The sequence below is a fragment of the Crocuta crocuta genome, unplaced genomic scaffold (assembly GCF_008692635.1).
Source record: "Crocuta crocuta isolate KB4526 unplaced genomic scaffold, BGI_CrCroc_1.0 scaffold234, whole genome shotgun sequence".
Classification (NCBI taxonomy): domain Eukaryota; kingdom Metazoa; phylum Chordata; class Mammalia; order Carnivora; family Hyaenidae; genus Crocuta; species Crocuta crocuta.
In genome coordinates this window covers 3,114,807-3,125,418 of record NW_027529647.1, presented here as the reverse complement: position 1 = coordinate 3,125,418, position 10,612 = coordinate 3,114,807, and the positions used below count along the sequence as shown (strand labels likewise).

The window sequence follows — 10,612 nt, the reverse complement described above, 5'->3', positions numbered from 1 at the left end:
TGTTCCAAATAGTTTTTAAATTTTTTTTTTTTTTTTTTAGATAAAGCCATCATGATTAGTGGCCAGCGCTGCCTTTCCGCGTCACTTCTAAAGGCGGGGCCCGCTGTGGCCTCTCTGTCCAAGAGAACCACACACGGCCCTTAAACACACACACAGGGGACACGCAGGAGCCAGGAGGGGCACAGCGCAGCCAGAGCGAGTGTGTGGGCGGGGTCGCTTCGCTCTGCCGGCCTCTGGGCCACAGCCCTGCCGCCTGCCCCTCCTGCCGTGGCAGGAACCCTCCGGGCCCCTTGGCAGCGGCTAGACAGCAGGGCCGAGGACTGGTACGAGTTATATGAGTTAGTTCCTCCCAAACGAGGACTTCTCTCTTTTTTTTCTTTAATGTTTGTTTGTGTGTAACGTTTAAAATTTATTTTTGAGAGAGAAACAGCGCAAGCTGGGGAGGGGCAGAGAGAGAGGGAGACACAGAATCCAAAGCAGGCTCCACAGGCCCTGAGCTCTCCGCACAGAGCCCGACGCGGGGCTTGAACCCATGAACCGTGAGATCAGGATCTGAGCCAAAGTCGGACGCTTAACTGACTGAGCCGCCCAGGTGCCCCAAAGGGGATTTCTAAATTAGCTAATACCTTTTTTTTCTTTTATTAATTTTATTAAATGAGCTCTGCCCCCCACACATGGGGCTCAAACTCACAACCCCTGAGGTCTAGAATCACATGATCTACCAACTGAGCCAACCAGGCGCCCCCACTAGATTTTTCATTTTTAAGTTTTCTAAAACTTCCTGTTTTTGAATCCTTTACAGAGGGCACAAATAATACCCTGCATACACGTTCCCAGATAGGAGCATTTTTCTACCTTGTTCCTTTTATTTATAAATTTTTAATGTTTACTTTTGAGAGTGAGAGAGTGCACATGTATGTGCAAGTAGGGGAGGGGAAAGGAAAGAGAATCACAGACTCGGGCCTGGATCTCACCGACTGTGATCTCCTCGACTGTGAGACCACGACCCCAGCCAAGAGTCAGATGCTTACCCGACGGAGCCCCCACCCCGCCCCGCGCACCCCTACACTGTTCTTCTTTCCCTCCCTCGCACTCTGCCATGAATTCCGGGGTGCTGCTGCTCCTCTCTTCTGGATCGGTTTCTTGCTTCCTGCTTTTCGAGACCATCACAGGCCCCTGGTTTTGCAGGACACCCCTCAGTCTGGCCTTCCTGCGACCGTGTGACCGGTTCAGGACAGGCATCCTCGGCAGGAAGCCCCCAGAGGTGATGTCACGCGCTTCCCAGCGTCCCTGAAGTCCTTGCTGGGTACGAGAGGGGTGTTGGGCAGGGGCACAGTTGTACAGGACGGGGCCCTCTCTCCGGTCCCAGTCAGCGTGAGGGCGCCAGGATGGCCTGTTAATGCGCCAGCACGGAGCCGCAGCGGACAGCCGGGAGCGCCATCGGCGGCCGGGCCAGCGTGCCCCTTCCGGCACGTGTCTGCTGTGCTCAGGCACCGCCTCCCGGGTCCCAGCGCTCACGGAGCCCCGGCCATTCCTACGGCCCGCCTTTCGCGGCCCCGTCCCCTCTGCCGCAGCCCCGGTTCCGGCGCGCGCCGTCCCGCTGGCCTGCCAGCCTCTCCGTCCCAGCCCTTCCTCCTCCAGAGGGGACTTTCCCAAAGGCACGTCCCATCTCCGGCTCGCACCCCTCCACCCCGCGTCTTCGTTCGCCGGAGCTCTGTGAGCGCCAGGCTTGCCTGCGGGCTCTGGGGACCGGGTCTCGGGGCGGCACCTGGGTCGCGAGGTGCAGGGGGAGACGCTGCTGGGTGTTCCCACGCGGATGTAGTGGGGGCGCGGGATGCTGGGTGAAAGGTGGGGATGCGCGCAACTACTCTGGGTAGATGGACGGAGACGACCCCCCCGCCCTGTGCGTGAGCCCCGCCAGGCCTGGCCAGGCCTCCCTCCCTCTGCGGCGGGCTCCCTGCACCACTGCCCTGCGACCCCCACGCCACCGCTCTGCATGCAGTCCCAGCCCCTGTGCACCCCTACCCCCAGGCGTCTGGCACAGGGGCTGCGTGAGACACCCAGATGCTGGGCGCTTGGAGGAATAAGTGCCTGACCGGAGGGAGGGGTCCCGGTCGTCGCCCCCGGCGGCCCACCCTGCCCTTCCACCCGACCTGCGCCTCGCACCCCAGCACCCACGGCTGTCTCCTGCTTTGTCACGGGGGCAGTGCCTTTCTAGCTTTTTCCACCCCAAGGCTGGTTCTTTTCCCCCTCCGAGCACACACCTCCTAGAGATGCCAGTCACCCTCGGGCCTGCCGATGAGGGGGGCGGGCGCCTTTCCTCTGCCTCTGTGCACACCGCACCCCACCGTCCCATCCCAGTTCCTGGAGATAGAAAGGGAGATGCCTTCACTGAGCACCCAAAGCAGGAGGTGTGGCCACAGGAGACCAGGCAGGAGAAAATACTGTGATGTAAACAACAACAAAGGAAGAACGGGGAGGCTAGGGACTTCTGGAAAGGCTGAGAAGAACCTATCGTGAACCCCCCCCCAACCTTGTGCCTAGAAAATGGCTGGTGTCACTGCCCAGGTGGAGACCTGCGACCCTGGGCCGCGTCTTGCCGCCTTCTCTGGTTTTCTTTCTAACCACCTCAGTGACGTGAACGCGAGACTGTACATATTTGTGCAGTGTGGCGAGTAGTGACCTGTCCACACCCAGACACTGTCCCCACGGTCAGGGTCATGCTGGTCACCACCATCCCTGAAGCTTCCTTCTGCCCCTCGGTGGCCTCTCCCTGCGTCCCCCACCCCCAGGGAACCGCTGATCTGCTTTCCATCACAGTAGATTCGTTTGCGTTTTCTAGAACTGTGTATAAATAGAACCGTGCAGTGTTTTGGTCTTTTTTTGGTCCGGCTTCTTTCAGCGTAATGACTGAGACTCATCGGATCGTCGCACGTGTCGTCCGTCCCCTGCCCTTACTGCCGAGCTAGCCCCGTTGTCCGTGCTGTCTGTGCCGTCCGCCCTGGCCGAGTGGGGAGGTGCGCTGGTCCGTGGCCCAGGCTCTGCCGCTGTAGCTTGGGTCAGGCCGGCCCAGAGCCCCTGCCTGCGGGTCCCGGGGGACACACACACGAGGACGGTGGCTGGTGGCAGATACTTGGAGCCCACGTGGTCGTCCCCTCTTGCGTCCAGGAGATTTAGGGAGTGCCGGGCTAGGTGGGCACAGGGCTTTGTCCCCAAGGACGGCACCTTGTTCAGGGACGTTGTGCGGCGAAGGCTGGCAAGCTGAGATTCTGATTGTCAACAGCGACCAGTTCAAAGCGACGCGTCTCGTTAGAGTCGCTGGGTGCCCCTCCCCAGAAACTTTGCATGCTGTCCAGGTGCCCTGTGCTTCATGGGCCCTTCCCCGGCCTTCCCANCCTGGGGCCTCTGTCCCGTCTGCCATGTTCATTTCGGGACAGCAGGCCCCTGTGCCCACGGAACAGCCAGACGGAGCGCCCCTGGCACGCATGCTGCCAGGCGAGCGGGAGCCGGAGCCAGGTCCGTGCAGGCCCAGTGAGCACGCGCGAGGAGCCGGGCCTGGCGCTGAGAGCGCCCCTGGGCACAGTCGTCTGTGCCAGGCTGCGGCAGTCAGGCCCTCCGGTTTTCCTTCCTTTTCCTTCTCTACCTCATTACCAGTTGGTGTGTTGTGTATCTGACACGTAGATTTTATATGTTATATCCTTTAACATACAAAGTATGTGTTAATACTTAACATGTAAACATATCCGTAAAAAAATTTTTTGAGACACACCTAAAGATTTTTTCGTGTCTTGCCAGTCCTTTTCCTTCGGAAAGCAAGCTGTAAAAGAATGTGATGGTCTGAGGTCTTAGGGACTCATTGCCCCAGGAGCGCCCAGTGCATGTTTGATCGCTGTCAGCACTGTACAGGGGTTCAGCCTGCAGGAGAAGGGTGCCTCCCCTGTACACGGAAGCCTGCGCCCAGCACCCCAAGTGTTTACCACCCTGCCTGCCTCAAAGTCCAGAAAAGAACTGGTTTTGGAAATCCACTGAGTCCTCTCACCACCCCAGAAAGAATTAAATGATCAGTAATGCAGAAAAACAAGGTCTTTGTTTCTGTTGGGTTGATTTTTTTTTTTTAATATTTTTATTTATTTCTAGGAGAGAGAGAGAGAGAGGGTGAGCAGGGGAGGGTCAGAGAGAGAGGGAGATACAGATTCTGAAACAGGCTCCAGGCTCTGAGCTGGCAGTCAGCACAGAGCCCGACGCGGGGCTCGAACCCACGAACTGCGAGATCATGACCTAAGCGAAGACTCTTAACCGACTAAGCCACCCAGGCACCCCAGGTTGATTTTTTTTTAATGTTTATTTATTCTTGACAGAGAGAGCAGGGGAGGGGAGAAGGAGAGGGACACACAGAATCTGAAGCAAGCTCCAGGCTCTGGGCTGTTAGCACACAGCCTGACACAGGGCTCAAACCCACAAACGGTGAGATCGTGAGCTACCTGAAGTCGGATGCTTAACTGAACCACTCAGGTACCCCTGGGTTCGTTTCTAACAAATCAGCCAGAGTTGAATTATTTCCTGTGTGTGACCCTGACCTAAAGGACACATAAGAGGAAAGGATTAGATTGAATATTAATTTACTCTGCCATTAAAATCACCTTGTGCTATAGAAGTTGCCAGAATTAATGATGAAATAAAAAAAGTGCCTACCTGATAATCTCTCTTGCATTCTGGGAATTGGGGATACGGATTTCTGCTGTGGTTTTAATTTTATATTTGACATGAAAGATCACTTTACTTTTTACCTTTGATTTGATGGATATGATGGGAAGAATGAGCTCGTTGCACGGAATACTGAGGAAAGCCTCCTCTGGCTCCGAGTTGGGAAGAACCCGCACTCAGATCATTTCAATATGGATCTTGACATTCACCTGAAAGCAAATTCGGAAAACCGAAATTGAGTTCAACTTTTTTTTTTTTAATGTTTATTTATTTTTGAGAGAGAGAGAGAGAGAGAGCACGAGCAGGAGAAAGAGAGAGTGAGAGAGAGACACAGAGTCCAAAGCAGCTCCAGGCTCTGAACTGTCAGCACAGAGCCCGACGCAGGGCTCGAATTTATGAACTGTGAGATCATGATCTGAGCCAAAGTCCTATGCTTAACTTGACTGAGTCACCCAGGCGCTCCTAGTTTAACTTTAAAACAGAGCACTTTGTTCATGCAAGAGAGGGAAAAGAACTCTTAAATCTGAAAAGGGAATCGTATGGCCTCTTGGTATTTAGCAGTGTGCATTCGGTGTTTCAGACCTAGATGCTAAGGTAAGACACATTTTCCTCAGTTGTATGATGGCCACTGATTGCTCTTTGGGGTGCTCAAAAGACTTGTGATGAGAGGGACCATAAACACTGTGTTATCCTGTACCTCGTGACATTTTGAGGAGACCTGGTTAGAAGGTGGTAACTTCAAATGCACTCAAGTCCATGGGACGTACAATTAGCACGTGCCCTGAGGTTTCCGTCTGCTGCAGTCACTCCTTCCGGAGGTCTTCGGGCTTGAGACACTAGCTTGTGCAGAGAGAGCTCAGGTGGATTTTTGTTGTGTGTCATCGGTCCCGTGCCGACCCACATAACCCAGATGCTGACGGTCAAATTTTCATTCTTCTCAGTTCCAATCATATTTTGTAACAGATTCTTTGTTTTGAACGTTTGTTTGAGAGCGCACAGGCACGTGAGTTTCTGCAAGTGGGGGAGGGGCAGAGAGGGAGAGAGAGAATCCCAAGCAAGCTCCACACTGTTAGCCCAGAGCCGGAAGTGGGGCTCATACTGACAGACCATGACATCATGACCTGAGCTGAGATCAAGAGCCAGATGCTTCTCTGAGCCACCCAGGCACCCTCGTCAGATTCTGCTTGTAAAATCTTGGAAGACTTTCTCAGTAGACTTTACCTAGTCTCTACCCCGCCCCATCCCTCACCACTGAAAAATCTTGATTCTCTTAAATCTAAAGTAAATGATGTCTAAATAAAAACGTTTTCTGCATATTTGAAGCTGTCTATTGAATTTTGGGTGGTTTTGCTAAGCCAGGGGTACAGTGCCCTGCTGCCCCTCCCCGCCACGGCCCACCCCGTGCCCTCCTCGCTTCTCTCCTGAGCTCGTGGCCAGCCGGGCGCCCCTGCCCTCTCCCTGGTGCAGATGATGTGGGCTTCCTCCTGCGTCTAGCTCGGAGCGTGTCCTCCTGGAAACAAAGATTCGGCATTTAGTCTCTCGGCCAGGCGCCGCTCCTCCACGGCGCTTGCCCCCCATAGCATCTGATGCAGATCGCATCGCAGGTTCCGTTCCCGGTAAAGGGCGGGCTCATGTTTCTGTAGCCAGAACTACTTTAATGAGAAAGTAATGTCTTCCAGTGGGGAAGAACGAGGAGGATTTCTTCTAAGCAGTCCACACCACGCTGTGTTTGTAATGCTTTCCCAGACTCGGCCTTGCGGGGGGTCCCCAGTCGGGTCTGTCTGGCAGGAGGCTGGTGTCAGCGAGCCCAGGAGCAGAGGCTCCCCGCCACCCACGCGGTGGTCAGAAGCCAGTGTGGAGAGTGAGGGCCCGGGGCCTGGGTCCTCGCATCCGCTGTCGTTACTTGCGGGTTTCTTGGGGCTCTTTGCACACCTGGGGAGCTGCTCCCACATGAGTGCACACACCCCTTGAACAGGGGTGCGAGGAGGCGGAAGGGCACCAGTCACTAAGGACAGTGCCCTTCCCACCCTATAGGCCATCTCTTGGGCACCAGGGCTGCCTGTGGCCTGAGAACCACAAGCATCCTGTTTACCCACCCTGGGCTCTCTGTCCCTGCCCCCGTGTGCTCTCTGCATTTGACCTTGAGGATGCCGCTGTTCGCAGTTTCACTTGAGGTGCTTTCTCTCCTGCTTAATGTCTCCATTCTTCCTGACGCTGGAAGCTTTAACTTCTCAAGGTCAGAGCATTTCTGCCATGGCCTCTGGTTTGGGGCTATCTTAGTCGGGAACCCGCAGGCATGTCGGTGGTTGTGTGGCCTGGCAAGGTTCCCTGGCACTGTTACTTAGGTTGACTTTAATGATCACCTACCAAGGGGCACCTGGGTGGCTCAGTCGGGTAAGTGTCTGACTTTGGCTCAGGTCATGATCTTGTGGTTGGTGGGTTCGAGCCACGTGTCGGGCTCTGCACTGACAGCTCAGACCCTGCAGCCTGCTTCGGACTCAGTGTCTCCCTCTCTCTCTGCCCCTTCCTCACTTGCTCTCTGTCTCTTTATCTCTCAAAAATAAACGTTAAAAAAATTCAGTGGTCACCTATCAGAACAGACTTAAGAATATCTGTCTTCACCTTCGTTAAGAACCTGGGAAAGACTGCTTTATGACACGGTCTTTATTTTGGAAGTCCCTTATCTGATTTCCACATGTCAAGTGCAGGTAACACATGACAAAGTAGAGAAGGGGCAGTTGTCATGAAATGGCCCCTTCTTTAAGTGAAGCCACAGTGCACCACTGGCGCTGGGTGGAGGTCAGTGTAGAGAAAGGGAGAATTTTCCATCTTACGTCAAACACCCCATGACAGGCTCGCGATGCTCTTTCTCTTCCTCCCAGCCCTGAGGATTTTCTCATCAAAAACAGGGACCCCTTCCCAAGGTGTGGAGAGGTGGTGCTTTCAGACAGGCAAACTGCTTTGTTAAAAATAAATACAGAAGTGATTGCAGACCGTTCTCAAGTTAATCTAGAAGGATGAGCAAGTGGGAATAACCAAGAACATGTTGAAAGGGGACTTCAGATGACATGGAACAGATATTAAAGGACAGGGTACCAGTCCGAGTTCAGAAGGCCCTCTGGTACTGGCTGACAGATACACCGAACTCTGTGCCGGGATTTAGCATGTGCTCACGGTGACATTTCAAAGCGACGGGACGGGATGGGATAGACCATCCAGTAAACTTGTCGAGCGTCCCACACAGCCGCGTCCCGGGGAGCGTCTACACGTGTAAGACGGACTTGAGCAGGCGCGGTGGAAGTCCTTACAGGTCCCTGAGGGCAGCGGGGACACTGCGTAGGACGCTGGGCAGGGACATAGTGAGCTGTTGGCGAGATGAGTGATGTACGTGACCCATAAGTTTGTAGACATGTTCGCTGTCAGAGTCACCAAGGAACCGACAAGTGAGACAGCTGCGGCTGGTCGCTCTGCCATGCATGAGGCTGACAGCGGTTTTGTCAAGCTCTGCACAGAGGCAGCAGGGGCCCGGGGAAGGGCTGCTGCCCTCGCCAGGGGGAGGGGGATGGGAGCTGGAGACCCTTGCGAAGGGCCGTCAGCCAGGTGCGACCACGGGACCGCAGCCTTCGAGAGCTGGAAGCCATCGGGCCTTTATGCAGGCCGTGACCCTGATAACGGGCATGTTAGAGCAGCCCGGAAGCCCCGCAGTGGGTGATCGACGGGTCGGAGTACGCTCTGCACACACCGCTACCCACGGCGGACCTGGTAGACTGTGCGTTTCTTGATCTAGAAAGACTTTCCACTTGAAGCCACTGAATGAATCGGGTCACAAAATCCTGCGTAGAGGCTGCACGTCTGCCCTGGGTACTGTACGCACCCACACACCTGGAGGAGCGCCGCCTAAATTAAGCTGACTCCGGAGGGTGGGACTGTGGCTTCTTAAAAATAGCCTTCCTTTTACTTCACACTCTTACCTGATTTTCCTACAAAAGCATATGTTGTTTACATTTCTTTTTTTTTTTTTTTTTTTTTGAGAGAGAGAGAGAGAAGGATAGAGCACAAGCAGGAGAGGGGCAGAGGAGAGAAAGAGTCCCCAGCAGGCTCCACGCTCAGCAGGAACCCGGTGCGGGGCTCGGTCCACAGCCCTGCGATCACGACCTGCCAAAATCAAGAGTTGCACACTCTGGGGACGCCTGAGTGGCTCGGTCGGTTGAGTGTCTGACTTCGGCTCAGGTCATGATCTCGCGGTTCGTGGGTTCGAGCCCCGCGTCGGGCTCTGTGCTGACTGCCAGCTCAGAGCCTGGAGACTGTTTCAGAGTCTGTGTCTCCCTCTCTCTCTGACCCTCCCCTGCTCATGCTGTCTCTCTTTCTCTCTCTCTTGCAGAAATAAATAAAACATTAAAAAAAAATTTTTTTTAAAGTTGCATGCTCACCCATATGCCACCCAGGTGTCCCTACATTTCATTCTTTCCATAATTTTTTTTAGATAATAGGAATTAAAATTGCCCAAAATCAAAAATATCCTTATCATTCAGTTAATAACAGCTTATTCACACGCTGGTTCAGCCCCGTCGCACCGAACACCTGTGCGCAGCCGCACCATCTGTGCATTTTCCTGTTTGTGGGGCCTTTGTCTGCCTCTCCCCTGCCTGCCCCTCCCCTGGGGTGCCTGCCACCGCCATCCCCCCTCCCCTCCCTGTCCCGCTGTGCACAGGATGAGTCAGCCTGGGGCACAGAGACCTTCAGGGAGCCTCTGTGGGTCCTGGTGGTTATTCTGGGAGCAGTCTTCCAGACACCCGAAACCTGAAATCAGCCATCAGTTTTATGTTCCCATCTTCTGCTTTGTTTTGTTTTAAGTTTTTTAATGTTTGTTTATTTTTGTGAGTGAGAGAGTGTGCTAGGGAGCGGCAGAGAGAGAGACACACACAGAATCTGAAACAGGCTCCAGGTCTGAGCTGTCAGCACAGAGCCCGACACGGGGCTCGATTTCACGAACCGCGAGATCATGACCTGAGCTGAAGTTGGGTGCTTAACCGACTGAGCCCCCACACGCCCCTATATTCCCATCTTCTAAGAAACGTCATGTGTTTAATAACATGGCTGATACTTAGACTTCCTACAAATGAAATTTTTTTTTTCAAATGAATTGTAATCTAATTGTTGGCAGCAATCTTTTTTTTTCTCTTCTGTTTATTTTTGAGAGAGTGCGAGCAGGGGAGGGGCAGAGAGAGGGAGACACAGAATCTGAAGCAGCTCCAGGCTCTGAGGTGTCAGAACAAAGCCCGATGGGAGGCTCAAACTCACAAACAGTAAGATCATGACCTGAGTTGAAGTTCGATTCTTAAGCGACTGAGCCATTACAGTGCCCCTGAAATTTCTTAATAGTCCCATTTCCTGTTCTGTAAAATTAAGGTATTAACAGCTCCCCCTCAGGGCTGTTGTAGGAATTACAGCTGGTGGCATCTGTGCGGCCCCCGGTGCCCGTTCCTCCCTCTGCTGGAGGCCCGGTTCATACCCAGCTTTCAGTGTTAATCCAGTGTCCTAAGATCTTTCAAGAATTATCTTTTAGGGGCGCCTGGGTGGCTTAGTTGGTTAAGCGTCCGACTTTCACTTAGGTCATGATCTCGTGGTTCGTGGGTTCCAGCCCCGCGTCGGGCTCTGTGCTGACTGCCAGCTCAGAGCCTGGAGCCTATTTCAGAGTCTGTGTCTCCCTCTCTCTCTGACCCTCCCCTGCTCACGCTGTCTCTCTCTCCCTGAAAAAAAAATCTTTTATTTTGAGAAAGGGGGGGGCAGAGAAAGGGAGATAGAATCCCAAGCAGGGTCCACACTGTCAGCGCAGAGCGTAGTGCGAGACTTGATCCCGTGAACTGTGAGATCAAGCCCTGAGCCGAAATCAAGAGTCATACACTTA

At 53.9% G+C, this 10,612-nt stretch overlaps 1 protein-coding gene across 1 annotated transcript in view; it reads left to right on the top strand.

Annotated features, from left to right (window-relative positions):
* The window catches only part of MAPK8IP3 (mitogen-activated protein kinase 8 interacting protein 3), a 48,319-nt gene that overhangs the window by 6,270 nt on the left and 31,437 nt on the right, over positions 1 to 10,612 (top strand). The gene's annotated exons all lie outside the window — the stretch shown is intronic.